At 41.8% G+C, this 18,428-nt stretch overlaps 2 pseudogenes across 2 annotated transcripts in view; both read right to left on the reverse strand.

Annotated features, from left to right (window-relative positions):
* Window positions 1–736: 736 nt before the first annotated feature.
* On the reverse strand, window positions 737–1,525 carry LOC311589573 (F-box/LRR-repeat protein 19-like; annotated as a pseudogene). The gene has a single exon. The product of its transcript is annotated as an F-box/LRR-repeat protein 19-like (transcript).
* Window positions 1,526–1,691: 166 nt separating this feature from the next.
* The window catches only part of LOC311589574 (F-box/LRR-repeat protein 19-like), a 54,151-nt pseudogene continuing 37,414 nt past the window's right edge, over window positions 1,692–18,428 (reverse strand). Inside the window, exons 4-5 of the transcript in view lie at window positions 2,041–2,607; window positions 1,692–1,912 (exon numbers count right to left, since the gene is read on the reverse strand). The product of the transcript in view is annotated as an F-box/LRR-repeat protein 19-like (transcript). The remainder of the gene's footprint in view (window positions 1,913–2,040; window positions 2,608–18,428) is intronic.

Here is an 18,428-nt window from a genome sequence, read left to right on the forward strand (position 1 = left end):
GTGTCCTTTGGTTGCTATTTCCATGACAACCAAGAATGGCAGTTCCCTGGGCAAATGGGACACACATTTCCATGACAATGAAAGAATGGGATGAGCCAAGCTGGAGGAGTCCCATCTTGCCCATCTTTAAGCTGACATCCCCCACCAGGTCAGACGGGTGGAGCTGTTAGAGGCAGTAATGCAAGAGAGCTGGGGGTGGGACAGACCAAATGGGGTGCCCACTAGCCCAGTTTAGGTCGAGCTGGTCCCCTCACATCACAGTCCCCCAGGTCCCAGATTCCCCTGGTTCAGTACAGATGAATGTTCAAGTACTGTGTAGAGAGCCAGGCAGGGGTCTGGGCTACCCCTCACCATTCCCCTGGGCCACAAGCTGAACAGCAGGTTGACTCACAGCCCCCACTCCTTGTAATAGCTGCCATTTTCAGTGACGTTCAAGGAGTCAGGGTCAGGAAAGAACTGAAATCTGGGCAGAGGGAAGGGAGAAGGGTAACGCCAGAGAGCGGGAATGAGCCCCACATCTGCTCCTCTCCCAGCCCCCAGTCCTGGCATTTCCTGGCTTGTAGAGCCACCTGACACCTGGATCTGCAACTGCTCCTCTGGTTTCCCCATCCCACCCAACTGGTCTTTGTTCCCTTAACCCTTGTTGGTCTGATCTCTGCCCCCACCCCACATCCATCCATCATCTCACACAGCACCGTGGCTCTTGCTGAGTCCTGGGGAGCGGGACCCAGCACAACTAGCTGTCCTTGAGAAGTAGTTTCTATTCTGGGCAATGGAAGGGGCCAGGAGGCCCAGCAGCTGCCAAATGGAACAAGCTTTGGGTGAGAGCTGGCAGCAGGAGCGTAGGTCCAGGTGGCAAAGACCTGGGCAGTGACAAAACAGTGGAAGGCAGTGGTCCATGAGGCAGTGGCATCCAGAGAGATCGAAATGCATCAGCACCTCCTGGAGAGGGGGTATGGGCACTGTAATGAAGTGGACACTGGGGTCTCCATTATGGGTGCAGTTACTCAAATTAAGGGCACTGAGCTGGGCAGCACAGTGCAATAGGAGACTCAGGGAGGCATCAGTGAGCTCCAGACCTACCGGGAGAAGTTCTGCCATCCACTACAGTCAGCCTCAGCTCTCGGTTTGCCCTGATTTGGTGTCTGGTGGAGGCAGCAACAGCTCACAAAGCTGGGAATCTTTAACATCTTCAATCCAGAGGAGGCCCAAGAGTCACAGTGCGGGCAGTGGGGTGAGCCCAGGGAAGAAACGGAGAGCCAGGACCACCCAGAAAGCACCAAGTCCTGCAAGCCTTGCAGTTGGTTCAGAAGCCACATGAGCTGCTTTTTTTGGAGAAACCTGTCCAGCTGAGGTCCAGAGCACATGGCTGGTGGTGAACCACCACATTAAGTATGGGTGAGGTCAGTGACTTCCTCGGCCTTAGGTCCATCCAAGGCCACAGAAGCTTTTTGTAGAACCAGCAGCTCCAAGTCTAGCAGACTAGCATGCAGACACATAGCTCTTGGGGTCCAAGGTGCTGAAAGACATGGAGTCAAGCAAGCACCCCGAGGCAGCAGCCAAAGGCAGTATCAGGCTTGGTGCTCAAGGAGAGGGGGGCGGTACCAGATGCCACTCCAGGGCCCAGGGCCCAATTGAGCAGTGGTCCCCACTGCGAGGGAGTATAGCCCCCCATGCCCCACAGTTCTCCTTCAGCATGCCCTGGCTGACCGAAGGCCATTCCAGGCCTCACCAGGAGCTTTGTCCTCACTAAGTGATGTGCCCGCTGAGACTGAGTCCAAGTAGGAAAAAGAGGTATCAGGCACCGCTCCAGTAGCTGGCACATACACTTGAAACATTTGAGTTTCTCCCTCTGTGGTGATGGGGACAGCACTGCTGGGCCCTCAGCAGAAGCCATAGATGGCTTGTGTTTCTACCAGTTCTTGGGAGGGAGGCCAGGATAGCAGGATGAGAATGTCAGGCTCAGATTCAGAACTCTGGGGGCAAAAGGCCAGGGCTGCCTGGGACTGCTCCTTGGAGGAGGCAGGCACCTCTACCCACCTTCTTCAAGTGCCTCTCTTGGCCTCCTTTCACTTTTTTCCTTGGGGTGGGGGTCTCATTCCCCACCTCCCACTTCTTCCATTTGGGGGCCCCAGACACATTGTCAGGGGGAGGGCCAGCAGGTAAGGGTCCCTTTCTTCTGGGCACAGGTGGAGGTGGTGGCTCCACTGTCAGATTCCATCCACCCCCTCACCACTGTCAACCCTATGGTGCCCTGGACCCTCACATGCATCCTTGTCTGTCCTTCCTGGGTACCTTGGGGGCACTCCCAGCAGTTGGGGATCTCTGAATTGATAGCACCCTCAGCCTTTCCCATCTTCAGGCAGCAAGAGTGGAAGATCTCGTTGCAGACTGTACACTCCATGAGGCTCAAACCAAACTTCTCTTCCTCTCCATCCACCTTATCCTCCTTCCCAGCTTCCCCACACAGAAGGCACACAGCTGCGTGTGGGAGCACGGGTGCAGTGCACTACTGAAGCAGGCAGGACTGCTTCATAAGCCTGCCATCCCCCCAGGCTTCATGTCTCCGTGGAAATGATAGTCCCTGCACTCAGTTTGCACACAGGCCTAGCAGCAGGCACAACATTGGGGGTGACAGCAACACCGAGGGCTCACACATGTCCTGTGAGCCATCTCTCCCTTCTCGGCAGCTCCTGACAGGGGCTGTGTGGGGTGAGAAATCTCAGAATGCCAGGGTCCAAAGCCCCCTCCCTTGAAGGCGCTGAGCCCTTCCCTCCAGAGGAGGCTGGGACAGCAGTGAGTGGAGGTGGGGAGCGCCAGAGGCAAGGTCCTCCCACCAGCTGCCCTGAGGGCCAATGGGGTCTCCTTGGGCACAGGGTGCTCAGCTTCTGCCTGGGCCCCACTCAGTCCCAGGTACAAGTCTTAGCACCTCACCCCCACCTCTCTCCACAGCCCCTGACCCCTAACTGGCCCCTTCTCAGCTCCAACTGCCTAAAGGTCCAGGGAAAAACCCGGGGCATCCCTACCCTTTCTGGCGTTCAAACTCCTCCCACCGCCAATTCCCAGGAAGGGGGGCGGTCGCTACAACCTACCAACCTCCCTTGGATCCACCCCTGTACTACAGCTCCCTGACCCAGAGAGACAGGGTATGTGGCGGGGGTGGGGGGTGGGGTGGGGGTGTTGGTTTTTTTTTTTCTTTCTAAATGTTGCTTTTCTTTAAAACTTGCAGGGCACATTAAAATTTCTTCTGCAGGACATTTATCAGCTTGCACATGAAAATTACCTTCCATGTCTTCTAGACCTTGACAATGTTCTTCAATATTATAGTCTTCCAAATTGTAGCCTGAAATCTAGCACCAGAAAATATATATTATTGGAAATTATGAAAAATTGAAGTTATATTAAGAGTCTCTGAGGATCATGTCTGATTTATTCACCTCATTCTTAATTGAAATTACAGAAGAACATCAGTAACAGAGAAACATTTCTCTCCTGACTATAAAAAGCAAAAGATAATTGGTTCCTGTAGATTTCCAGCATCACATCCTAGTAGAGACTCTTCTGTGCAGGATCCAGCAAAGCCCACTCTTCACGAGTGAAGTTCACATGCTCATCATCATAGGTCACTGCATCCTAAAGTATGCTGTACATGTGCACACAGAAAGCAGGACACTGACATCACTGTACATGTCTGCGTCATTGACAATCTAGTCATATAACTCTGGTGCTTCCTCCACTCATTTCCAGACACAAAAGTTCTACTGTAACCACCAAGTCATTTTAGAAGGAAACTGAGTAATGAGGTTCATCTCCATTGTAACCCTTGACACACACGGTTAGTATTTGGATGGGACACAGTGTTGGCAAATTCAAAAGAGCTATTTGGTTTTTCTTGCTCTTCTGCTGCCAAAGCCACTCCTTAGCTAAGGAGTCTATTGTTTAACAGCAGGTGGCTGTGACAGTTCCCCGCTGTAAACAACAGGTTGTAAAAGAAAAACCTTAGTTTGCTTTTAAGCTTAGTGGCTGACTTGGGCATTCAACAGTGGCTTGCTGGAGACTAGAGACCTGAAACAGGCTAGAGAAAAACTTCAGATTGTTTATCTTGTGGCCAGCTAGAAAAAAAGAGAGAGAAAAGAAAAAAAAGAAACTTTACACACACACACACACATACATACATACATACATACATACATACATACATACAAGTAAAATAAACATGGGCTTTGATCAGATTTCCACAAGCTTCCCTGTGGTGATGGCATTGATTTCAGCTAGCATTTCTTATGCAAAGAATGCAGCAAATCCAGGTCATCCTTAGGGGAATCCCATGCCTGGCCAGCTGCTGTGGTTCTTCCATTATATCAGCTCATGTATATACATAGACAATGAGACATGCAGTGTCTCACATGTGTGTACACATTCATACACACAAGGAGTTCTCAACTTCACACATGCACACAATAAAAACATGTAGACATTTAAACATACATACACATATCTACTCACATATAAGCATTTATACATATACACAAACAATGAGACATGCAGACAGGTAGACATCTATACATACAAGGGAGTTCCCAACTTCACACACACACACACACACACACACACACACACACACACACACACTGAATAGAGTAGCCTCTGGCAGGCAAACTCCTCTCTTTTATTCTTGTCCTAGGTTTTTATCCCTCCTAATACAAAGGTTCTCATGTAACAAAAATATATCCAATTCAAAAATACATACAATTGTTACAAAAAAGGGAGTTACCATAGGACTATAGATTTTAAGTTATTTCATTAGAACTATGTCTAACTAGACATCTTTGTGCATTAAAGTATAAAGCAGTGGTTTTATCTATATTCTCATTATGTGTTCAGAGAAGAAATTTTTATCTTTTTCTTATTTTGTATGTACATTATGTGTTCAAAGCAAAAGATTTCTGTGTCAAGGTTGTACCAAAAAGCAGGAGTCTGTCTTGTCTTGTATAGCTAACCATTTATTTTATTTTATTTTATTTGTATTCATATGTACTTCCTTATTGTGGTGAACACTTGACCTCAACCTGTACTAAACCTAGAATTAATGTATTTCCTTGATCATTAATTTATTTCAATCTTGTTTTTCTTCCTGATGTAGTTCATGTGGTTCACAGAAGTCCCAGCAGTTTTTTTGCTATTTTTCAGGAGGGCTAGAATTAATTTTGTCAATTCAGTAATCACTATCAGAAACTATAAAATCATCTTCCTAAGACTGTGTAGGAAATCCAGCTAATGCATTGTGCCATACACATGAGAGAAGCATGGAAAGACAGTATAGGAACAATAAGCAGGTTGAGGCAAAATCCCTGGGGCTTTCCTTGAACCAGCGATGCACCCATTCATCAGACATGCAAAAACAAGTGGGTTGTCTCCAGGAGGCACATTTGCTTGCTGTTGCCAATCCTGCACAGCTTTTGGCATCTGTTAATTCTGCACCTTTAAATAGGTTATAACCTTGCATGAGAACTGCCAGTCAACAGAAATAGAGATGAGCCAATACATCAACAGCACAGGGCATACATCAGAGAAATTGTATGAACAATAATTAACTATGAAAATGATGGAAAAGCTGCATGTATTTGCTCATGACTTTAGTCCCAGCACTCAGGAGGCAGAAGCAGGTGTATCTCATTGATTTGGATGCTGGCCTAGTCTATGCAACAAGTTCCAGGACAGCTAGTGGTACATATTAAGACACTGATTTCCTTGAAAAAAAAAATCAATAAAAAAGAAAAATAGAAATAACTCAAAGGTGTTTACTGAAGTTTCTACAAAGAATGATATGTTCACTCCAGTTCTGTATTCATCTTCCAGAAACCTGAGGTAACCCAGTTTACACTGTAACATTAATAAGATTTTACTGAAAGGGAATGAACATTTAAAGTTACAACTGAACAGATGAAAATATTATCAATATAAATATTGATTGTAAATATGCAAAGTAGGGCAGAAGAGATGGCTTACCAGTTAAAAAGCTCTTGCTTTTCTTGAAAATAATTGAGGTAAAGTGCCAGTATTTACATGGGGCTCACAACTAACCATTATTATAAGTTCAGGGGTTCTGAGGCCATCTCCTGACAACAGTGATGAGGAGGTGTACATGATATACTTATTCATGAATATAGGAAAAATACTCATATCCGCTCAAAAATTTCAGAACAAACACAATAGGTAGGAAGACTGTCACACACCTGCAACCCAATGACTTAGGTCATATTAATGTCATGAGTATATGCCATCCTGAGAAAAAGAATATACTCTGACAAATTTCAAAATTCAAGATGGGGATGAAGATCAGCACAATAGCATATGCTTGCTTACAGAAACCTACATTCCAAGAACATCCACTAATTGTATAAAAACAAAATAAGTCAGGCATGTTGGCCCATATCTAATCCCAGAACACTAGAATCAGAGTCAGATGGATCTCTAAGTATGAGGCCTCTCTGGTCCACATAGTTACTTTCAAGACAGCCAGAACTATACAGAGAAACTTTGTCTTCAAAAGAAAAAAGAAAAAACAACAAAATTAAAAATATAAAAACACCAGACTAGCAAGATAGCTTAGCAATGAATAGCAATTTCTTCTACTGAATCTTATGTGATTTAGGGACAGTCTATAGTGGTGAAGGCATGACAGCAGAAGGAAGCTGACTGATCAGTTTCAAACACAGCACAATAGACACAAAGACCTTTGTGGAAAGGGGTTGAGTCTATATACACTCAAATTCCATCCTCAATAAGGAATCTTATGATTGATTATTAATATTTAATATTGATTTATAACTTTTGTATAATCAGCAGTTACTCCTAAACCAGCTATATACCCAAATAACCACACAGAGACAAGGACATGTAATTAGCCTAGAGCACAACACCAGCAATAGTTACTCTGTCATAAACCTCCAAGCTATAGTTTCCTTCCAATCAGATTTCCCACATTATACTTGCTTTTTACTCATCTGCCAGGTCCAGTTCATTCCTCTGGTGTTTCCTGGTACTCACCACATGCTTCCTTCCTAATCTTTCTCCTCCCCTCACTGGACCATGATGTCCCACCCTATTCTTTGTTATTTCTCAGCACTGGCTAGTTGGCTTTTATTGACAATACAGGGAACAAATGACATGTTTATACAAACTTGAGGCAGGAGATACTTAAAATTAACATCACAATGCAATGTCCACATTGAAACCAGATAATGGGGTAGATAAATCAGCATTTGAATGAACAACGGTAAACTGTTAGATTCAATCAACTGCATTCTGACCCTGGCAACTATAGGCTTATGGTCATCCTGTGATGCAAATGCTTCGCTTTAATGACCCTAATAACCTGCAACAGCATGTACACTGTTCAAATGTCCAAAGTAGCTTCTGACGATGATGACAATCTCTTGAGTGCCATATCTTATAAAACCATTAAATAAGTTTCTTCTTTCCAACATAAAATGGCACAGACCACCCCTTCTCATTCATATAAATAGGAATGTGTACATAGTGACAGGAGATTACACCAAGGCAAGAAATCCAGCAGAGCAAACAATGTATCTGTAGTTCTATCTCAGATACATGAGGCTTCGGTTTCAAAGGGCTTTATTTTATTTTTTATTTTTTATTAATTTATTCTTGTTACATCTCAATGGTTATCCCATCCCTTGTATCTTCCCATTCTTCCCTCCCTCCCATTTTCCCCTTATTCCCCTCCCCTATGACTGTGACTGAGGGGGATTTCCTCCCCTGTATATGCTCATAGGGTATCAAGTCTCCTCTTGGTAGCCTGCTATCCTTCCTCTGAGTGCCACCAGGTCTTCCCCTCCAGGGAACATGGTCAAATATGAGGCACCAGAGTTCGTGTGAAAGTCAGTCCCCACTCTCCACTCAACTCAGGGCTTTAATGGCCCCATTCCTAAAACCCTTTATACATCCCTCAGTTTGGCTACTTCCACTCCCTATCTGCATCTCTCCATGGCAGATTTCTCAATGGCTTAGGTGTCTCAACATCTTGTTTGTGGTCTCAAAGTGCAACTCAGGCTTCATCCTCACAGCTTCAGTGCAATGAACTCTCACAGTCTCCTCACTGGGGCTCTGACCTTGCCAAACATAGATGGCTGGAACCGTGCTGAACTGAAACCACAGAGGAAGAATCTTTGAATTTTGCATCTTTCTTGTTTCCAGAACCAGCAAAATAAGGTGATCCTGTCAAGTTCGGCTTCTAAGTTGGCATGGACACTGCCACATTTGGACCACAGTTGCAGCAGGTTGTATATGAAATTTCTTCCTGGCACTAGGAATCACTTTGCCTACTCCTTCCATTCATTTAAGGCTTAGAAAGATGAAGTGCTACCCTTAGGCACCTTATTAGGCTTCCAACCCAGAGCAAGGGCCCTCTCTTCTCTCCTTGGAAATTCCTACCTCTGTTTCAGCATTTGATGCCATCTGAAACTGCCTAGTGCTGCTTTTCTCTACAAACCACAGACTTTGCATTTATTTCTGCCACACTTGTTGCTTTTTTTGACTGTAGTCCTGAATGAGTCACTGGTAATAACCATCCAATATAGTTAATATTCCATCTAAGAAATCAGCTTACTATTTTTTAATTCTGCCTTACACAATTAATCAGTGCATGGGCAGAATAAGAAAGATTTTGGAAAATACCACACAAATGACCTCATGGGGTCTGTTTTTTGCTGAAATTCGATGCCCTCACCCTCCTCTGTCTGCATTAATACCCACACTCCCATCTTCCAGGTCCTATAGGAACAGCCAATTAAGCTCTGTGTACAGCTTTCTGTGCTTTTTACCATCTCAATTGCTGATACTTTCCACATTACTCCAAAAGAGAACTTCCCAGGGTCTGCCCACCAGCGACATCACTTTTTTTTTTGCATACCATTTTTTGTTTTAATTTGCTTGTCTGCTGCTGTGGTTAAATCCTCTAATCAAAGGCATCTCAGGTAGTAAATAGGAGTTTTGGATGGTTCTGTCAGATCACTGTTCATCATTTTGGGAGCTTAGGATAAAAACTCAAGCTAGAAAATGAAGGAAAAAACCATGGACTAACATTGTTTCCTGGCTTGCTCTCTTGCATGGTCACTATCTCATGCTCAGCTAGCTCTATTATCCCAGACCAAGCCCATTTGCTTAGGGATATTGCCTAAATGGAAGAGCCTTCTCAAGTCAATCTCTGTCGAGGCATCTCTGAGGCCACCCCAGAAACTCAGTCACAGCGGAACGTGTCATCACAGGCATCCAAGATGCAATGGTTCCCTATGTACCTGCACTCTTTCTGGGCATGTGCTAGGTCTCCCCCTCCTGCTTCCCCTCTCCTTCTGTCACCAGAGAGACAGTCTCTGTAACTTCCTTCACCAATAAAACCTCTCAGGTGGGCCTCTTTCATGGTGTGATTTTGGTTTCCATTGCAAAGCTGGGGTAGCTATTCTAATAGCTAATAAAATAGACTTTCTGCCAAAATTAACTAAACAAGATAATGAAGGACACTTCATACCCATCAAATGAAAATTCAACCAAGATGGCATTGCAATTCTGAACATATATGGCCCAAATACAAGGGCGTTCATATTTCTAAAAGAAACTTTAATAAAGTTTAAAGCACACATTGATACCCACACATTAATAATTGAAGACTTTCAACTCCCCCTGTTTCACCAAAGGATAGGTCAATGAAACAGAAGCTAAACTGAGAAATAATGACACAAATGGACCTAACAGATATTGACAGAAAATTTAACCAAAACACAAAATATTATATCTTCTTCTCAGAACCTTCTCCAAAATTGACCATATAATAGGTCACAGTGCAAACCTCAAGAAATACAAGAAGATTGAAATAATACCTTGTATCCTATCAGAACACTGGACTAAACCTGGGCCTCAACAACAACAACAGAAATAACAAAAAGCCTACACACAGTTAGACTCTGTACAACTCTCTACTCAAAGATAACTGGGTCAGAGAAGAGAAAAAGAATGAAAATAGGGACTTCCTAAAATTAAATGAAAATGAAGGTACAAGATACCCAACACAATGAAAGCAGTACCAAGAGGAAAGTTCATAACACTATGTACCTTCATAAAGAGATTGGAAACATCTCATACAAGCAACTTAATGGCACATCTTGGAGCCCTAGGGAAAAAAAGAAGCAAACACATCCACAAAGAGCAGATGGCTGGAAATAATCAAACTGAGGGCTGAACTCAATAAATTAGGGACAAAGAAAACAATTCAAATAATTAATGAAACCAAGAGCTGGTTCTTTTTAGAAAATCAACAAGATAAACAAACCCTTAGCCAAACTAACTAAAAGGCAGAGAGACACTATCCAAGTCAACAAAATAAGAAATAAAAATGGAGAAATAACAACAGACACTGAGGAAACCCAAAGAATCATTAGATATTCAGAAAATGGAAAGAGCTCCCACGGTCATGGATAGAGAGGATCAACATTGTAAAAATGGCCATTTTACCAAAAACAATCTCCAGGTTCAATGTAATCCCTATGAAAATACCTATACAATTCTTCACAGACCTTGAAAGATCAATTCTTAATTACACTTGAAAAAACAACAACAAAACCAGAATAGTTAAAACAATCCTGTACAATAAAATATCATCCAGAAGAATATCCATCCCTGATCTCAAGGTGTACTATAGAGCAACAGTAATAAAAACACCATGGTACTTGCATAGAAATAGGCTGGCTGATCAATGGAATCAAATAGAAATCTCAGAAATAAGCCCACCCACCTATGCACACTTGATTTTTGACAAAGAAGCCAAAATCACACAATGGAAAAAACCAACCTCAACAAATGGTGCTGGTTTAACTGGATGTCTATATGTAGAAAAATTAAATAGACCAATATTTATTACTCTGCACAAAACTAAATTCCAAGTGGACTAAAGACCTCAACATTAAACCAGGCACACTAAATCTGTAAGAAGAAAAAATGGGGAAGAATATTCATTCTTTGAAACAGGAGACAACTTCCTGAACAGAACACTAATATCTCAGGCTCTAAGATCAACAATTAATGAATGATACTTCATGAAACTGAAAAGCTTCTGTTATGCAAAGGACACTGGTAACAGGCAAAATGAGAACCTGCAGACTGGGAAAATATCTTCACCAACCCTATCTTTGACAAAGGTCTAATATCCAAAATATATAAAAAATTCAAGAAATTAAACAACCAAAAACCAAATAGTCCAATTTAAAAATGGGGTATAGAGCTAAACAGAGAATTCTCAACAAAGGAATATCAAATTGTTGAGAAACATGTAAAGAAATACCCAATGTTCTTACTAATCAGGGAAATGCAAATCAAAACAACTCTGAGATTCCATCTTACACCTGTCAGAATGGCTATGATCAAAGTGACAGCGTATTCTGGCAAGGACATTGCTGGTGGGAGTGCAAACTTGTACAATCACTTTAGAAATCAATTTGGTGCATTCCTAGAAATCTGGGAATAATGTTAGCTCAAGACTAAACCAGCTATAGCATTCCTGGGCATATACCCAAAGATGCCCCACCATACAAGGACATTTGCACAACTATGTTCACAGTAGCTTTATTTGTAATATCTAGACTCTGGAAACAACCTGGATGTCCCTCCATCGAAGAACGGATAAAGAAATTGTGGTACATGTACACAGTGGGATGTACTGAGCTATTAAAAACAAGGAAATCGAGTTCCAAGATGGCAGCACCTATCACTCACTGTATCTGATCTACTGCATGGAGACCAGGAACTGGATTGGGAGCCACAGACTGCAGGAACTGGACAGCACTAGGTGAGTGGGGTCCTGCACAGTGCAGACCACAGGCAAGATTAGGCCCGGGCCAAACAACAGCCCACAGAGGACCTGAACCCACTCTCCACACTTTGGAATGGACCCACCTGTGGACTTCAGCCGGCCTCTAGAGCCCAGGTGCAGTGTGTGGGACGGTGGAACAACAGAGCTCCTGGCCTAGGGAAACAAGAGAATCTGTCCTCAGACAACTGTATCCACCCAACCCCAGTCCACAGGGAGCCCTGGAGACCACAGTGAAGCCCAAGAGGCCCAGAAACAGCGTGCATGGTCTGGGTGGGTCCGTCAGGAGCCAGGCAGCCAGCGTCAGCGGACTGAGGCTGCAAAATTGGGTTGATAGAACCCAGCCAGGCAGGGACTCCCATGCTTGTGGGAGAAGCTGGACTGACCTTGGGTGTCTGGAGGAGAGTCAGAGTTGCAATTGCAGCTCTGTGGGACGGAGCCGCCAAAGGTGCGCAATCTAGACTGGACCGCTCTCTAGACTGATCCGGGCAGGAACCTGTCTGTGGACCATGGCGGACCGGGCCTGGACAACTGAGCAGATAAAGCCACAGTCCCACCAGCCCGGCAGGGACTCCCCATGCTTGTGGGAGAAGCTGGACTGACCTTGGGTGTGGAGAGCCACAGATAGCAGCGCCCCCTGCTGCTTCACCGGCGCAATGCGCCCCCTTTTGCGCATGCGCAGTGAGAAAGCCTTTTGCGCATGCGCAGTGAGTAATCCCTATGCGCATGCGCAGTGAGCAAGCCCCTTATGTGCATGCCTGAAGGCATGGCGTGAGGTGGCGTGATTCAAACAAGCCATACCGTCAGGTGGTGTGATCTGACAAGGCATGGCGTGAGGTGGTGTGATCTGAATGCACCAACCAGGAGTGGCGACGTGGCAGTTTCTGATAGGACAGGCACACTATAAAAGGTTCTGTGTGAGCTTTTCCCAGGGTCACTCCAGGATCCTGAATAAAAACTGTTGCAAGAAGAATTCCTGGTGTTGGTGTCTTTCCTGCTGGACGGGAGCGGCATCAGCATTTGGGTGTCTGGAGGAGAGTCAGAGTTGCAATTGCGGCTCTGTGGGACGGAGCCGCCAAAGGTGTGCAATCTAGACTGGTCCGCTCTCTAGACTGATCCGGGCAGGAACCTGTCTGTGGACCATGGCGGACCGGGCATGGACAATTGGGCAGATAAAGCCGCAGTCCCACCAGCCCGGCAGGGACTCCCCATGCTTGTGGGAGAAGCTGGACTGACCTTGGGTGTCTGGAGGGGAGTCAGAGTTGCAATTGCGGTTCTGTGGGACGGAGCCGCCAAAGGTGCGCAATCTAGACTGGTCTGCTCTCTAGACAGATCTGGGCAGGAACCTGTCTGTGGACCATGGCAGACCAGGCCTGGACAATTGGGCAGATAAAGCCACAGCTTTATGGAGTATAGAGCTGAAAAAAAAAGTCTGAGTATAGATAGCATCTATATTACATATAACATCTATATTAAATCATGTCATTAAATTGATTCTAGCATTATAGGACCTAATGGCATGTGTTAATTGTCAACCTGACATAATGCAGAATAACCTGGGAGACAGGCCTCTGGCTATGTCTTTGAGGAATTATATTGATTGTATGGAAATGAGAAGACCCACACACCACTTTCTGGCTGGGATCCTGGACCACATGACATGGAGAAAGGAACTCAAGCAGCATTAAGTATTTTCCAGTTATGAATGTGATATGTCCAGATACGTTAAGCTCTTGTTGCCTTGACTTCCCAGACATGATAGCCTTTACTCTTGAACTAGAAATTGAATAAACCCTTTCTCTCTAAAGTTGCTTGTGCCAGAACACTTTATTACAGCAACAAAAAGAAACTTTGATACAATAACAACAATAGTAATACTGTATTTATTTGTGAAAAATGTCTCGTTCTAATCAAATCCTATTCAGTGGTTTGGAGGTGAAGGCTTTTGTTAGGCTCCCAACATGGAAGAGAATGGCTATACTGATTAGTATTATATTTTCAAAAGTTCAGAAACATTCTATACATACCTAAATACAAGTGAAAGAAATATAATAGAATAGTATGATTGGTCTATTAAATTTTTACATACAGATTTTTAAAAAAGATATTTATTTATGTATATCTGCAGGCATTTAGATTACATTATAGATGGTTGTGTGTCACCCTGTGGTTGCTGGAATTGAACTCAGGACCTCTGGAAGAGTAGTTAGTGCTCTTAACCGCTGAGCCATCTCCACAGCCCCCTACATACAGATTTATATTGTGTTATTCTTCAAATTTGTCTTTAAATTTTTGATAAAACAAAAATTAAAGTGCAAACCAAAAATTACACAGTCCTCACTTCAGTTATGTATTCGTATATAAATACGTGCACACTCATGAATGAGAGACCACTAATTGCATTGTGTTTGTCTAACAGCCCATTTAATACTTCATAATTTAAGACACACTTATTGAGAAGCAACTGGCCTTAATGAAAACAACTCAGATTGTGGAGTCAACAAAATGGGGAAATAGATTCTGGCTTAGTCCCTCAGGCAGCTACTGTGAAAGAGTTTCTCCTACTAAAAGCAGTGATAATACTGTCCTTTCAACATTAAAGTTGCTGTTAATTCTCCCCAGACTCACATCTTGCTAGTCTAATTATTACCATTAGATGGGAATATTCTAGATCCACTTTGACAAAGGTGTTACCTTCATATCCTGTTTCTCAGACTCTTCAGAGAAGAAAATAAATATAAGATGGTATTAGTGATGTATGAATGCCTTAAAACAAATAAGACATTATATGCATATATACACATTGTTCTACACCCATATCCAGATGAAGACAAGGAAGATCTTATCACTTTGTTCTATGGACTATTCCAATGCAAGTAATCATATATGCTTGAATTTACTGCCAACTCAAAAGCGGAAACAATGCTGTTTAGGAGAGAACAAAATACATTTCTGGCTGGAATGAGCCATCTTTCGTTTTCCTCGAGGTTTCTGAATAGCATATATGAACAGAAGCATTGCCTGGATTCCTGTTTCCACTGAGACTCAACCACAAACCTCTGTATGACTCCCTCCATGTTGTCTGAACTCTATGACACATCTTTAAATTAGTGAGAGCCCTGCGGCTCATTCTTCATCACATAAATTTACATTTCATTCATGTTTGATAACTGATTATTCTTACCCACAATGCTTGGGTTTGGATAATATCACTTAAAAGAGCCAAGACAGGCAGGTGAGTGGTAGAGTGCTTGCCTAATTAAAACATACTACACACAAAGCTTCTCTCTCCCTCTCTGTGTATAGATAAATGATATACGGATAAATAGATAATTATTGTTAGATAAATACATAACATGAATGAACAAATGAAGTTGAGTGAATGAGTTTGAGAATTTCTAAACTGATAGTAATGAGACTTAGAGCCTTGTTCATGCTAAGCACATGTTCAACTACTGAACTTTAGTACTATTCTGCAAACTCCTTTTAGAGTCTAACCAGAGGACATCAGCAAAATTTTGGAATGACAGAAAACATCAGAGACAGGACAACAAATGCAATTTTTTGCATAGTTTCATACCTTCAACATTTGACCCCAGTCCTAAAATTCATGGCAATTGGCATAGCCATTCCCTCCCATGTTGGGAGCATAGCAAAAAGCCTACTTCTTTTTGGTGAAGGGTCATGTATAATTTGTGTAGGTGCACAATAAAAAAAAGTCACTTGGTTTATACTCAAGACTGTAATATTAGTCTAAAAAATGGTGTGCAGAGAATAAAGGAAGTTTTCATAGACCTGATTTTACATTTTTCTTGTGCCAACAAAGAGATCCAATGACAGAGATCTGCTCTTTGTTCTGTCAGCATCACGTTACAGCAGATTCTCCCCCCAAAATACTTGGCCTTTGATTAACTTCATCAATACAAGGTATTTGCAAGTGCAATGTGACAGAGTGTTTATAAAAAATGCCTTTTTGCAATAATACATATATTCAGTCTTTTACTTTTTAATGCAAGATTTCAGAGTTTCTAAATAAACATTTCCAGCTAGAGAATTAAACATGAAGGAAGTGACATTATTATGTAGAAGAGTTACCTCAATTTACATCAAATTCCTATGTGTGTATGTTGAAACAATAGTTGAAAAGATCAAGAAGAAACAAGGGTTCCAGCTGGGTCAAAAGAAGTTTAATAAAGATGGCTATCTATATGTAAATAATGTTTAAAAATTCAAAAACACTGAGATGCCAATATAATTATATTTCTATAACACTATGAGTTGAGGTGGTATTATATATGACTGGATGCCTTCTATGGTGTGCATGGATTAAATTTTACTTTTTATCCAGTCATTCTTTATTTGTTCTTTATACAACCAGGAGTAATTGAGTATGCAGTAAGTACTAGACATTATGTGATGCTATTAGTGGTCATCAAAGTTATGACCCCTGTCTCTATGACATGTGAAGAAATGAAACCTATGCATGCATAATTAATATAGTGCAATTATGATAACCCTATGATGGATATCATGAATGTTATGGAAGCATTTGTAATAACTATGATTTTATGGGATTAAGGAAGGACTCCCTATAAAATAAATATGAAAGATAAACAAGATCTAATTAGGAAGAAAAATGAATATAAGTATGTTGTTGAATGCACTAAACCATACATATCTGAGTACAAATCCTCCACAAGTTCAGAAAATTTATCAGAACATAGCATGCCACTTTAAGCCACTTTAAATATTTCTTTGACTTGTACTTACATTTATAGTTGTGAATAAATATCTGTCCTATAAATCCTGTCTACTCCATCTGGAAAGCTAATAAACTTCTACTATTTGAATCACTTAACAATTAAGTTAAATAAAATCTTAAGGACACAGATAAAAGAGTATTTTCACTGAAACAACTTTAGTCAAGCTGACTTAATTTCCATTTAATGTTTCTGAAATTATTGCTTTAGTAGCACTGTTTTTTAAAGTATGTATGGCTGTTTTTTTCCTGCATGTTTGTCTCTTCACCACATGTATAACTAATGCCAGAATATGCCAAAAGAGGATATCAGATCCCTTAGGACTTGAGTTATAGAGTATATGCTGGAAATTGAAGCTGGGTCCTCTCATAAAGCAGCCAGCATTCTCAAACACTGAGCCATCTGTCCATATCAGCATTACTTATTATATGAGTGGTCAGAAAATACTCTCTGAAAAAGAGGAATGTACAAAATATTTTAAGTAATTTTATTTTTTAAATAATCTTTAAAGATTTTTTGTCTGTTTGTTTGGTTTTGTACTTGAGTATTTTTCCTGTCTTAGTTATGCTTCTTTTATTGTGATAAGATACTAAAACCAAGGTGGTGTCATATTAAAGGAAATAATTATAGGGTGTATGATCCCATAAGCCTAGAATTCGTGACAATCATGGTACGGAGCAGGTAGGCATGGCACTGGAGCAGTAGTGGAGAACTTACATTCTGATCAACAGGCACAAAGTGGAGAGAGTTAAGTGAGAATGGCTTGAGCCATCCTCAGTAATACAACTCCTCAAAACAAACAAACAAACAAACAAACAAACAAACAAAAAACCTAAACCTCCTAATTGTATTCAAACAGTCCTTAAACCAAGTATTCAAATATATGCAGGCCATTCTCATTCAATCCACCGCAAACTGCACGTATGTATATGCACATGGAGAAGCTTGGAAGAGCATGTCAGGTTCCCCAGGAACAGGAGTTCTGGATTGCTGTCAACCACCATGCAGGTTCTGGAAAATAAACTTAGGTCTTTTACAAAAGCATCAAGTGCTCTCTCTAGAGCTCTTAAGTATTTTTAAAACATTTCATTTTTTATTAATTTGTATGTGTTTATGTCTGTATGATATGGTGCACATAACTATAGGTACCCACGAAGGCCAGAGATGTGCCAACTGATCCCATGGATCTGCAGTTTCAGATTTTTGTATACAGACCAATATGGATGCTGCCAATAAAAACTGAGTTTTCTGAAAGTACAACAAGCACTCACTTGCTGAACCATCTCTCTCTAGTCCCAATATTTAAAAATTTAAGGCAATGTGTATGATTTTTCAAAATCAGCAAAAATAGCTTTATCTTGAAGACAAATATAGGGCATAAAATAGATTTTTATCAGACTGATAGACTGCCTGACCTGGCTTGATCTTGAAATGTTCATGGTAGACGTGTTATGGAAAGTGTTATCTTCACATACACACAATACTGTAAATTCCTATTCATATGAAATGTATTAACATGTTTTATAGAAGGTGGTGGTGTATCAGAAATTTTCTCTCTCTTTTTTTCCTTTTGGGGGGGTGGTTATAAAAACTTATCCAAGCAAAATCCTAGACTTCTAGGAATGCATTCTGTATATCATTCTACTTTTTTTCCCCCCACAAAATCTTGGAAAATCACAATTATAATCAAAGCTAAGTGTCTTTGGAAATTTGAAATTATTGTCTAGATGATAATATATCATTTCAAAATATTTTAATTCAGCTTGTTAATCTACTTATCTACCCGG

This window comes from Acomys minous (genome assembly GCF_964271855.1).
Source record: "Acomys minous genome assembly, chromosome: 18".
In the NCBI taxonomy this organism is placed as follows: Eukaryota; Metazoa; Chordata; class Mammalia; order Rodentia; family Muridae; genus Acomys; species Acomys minous.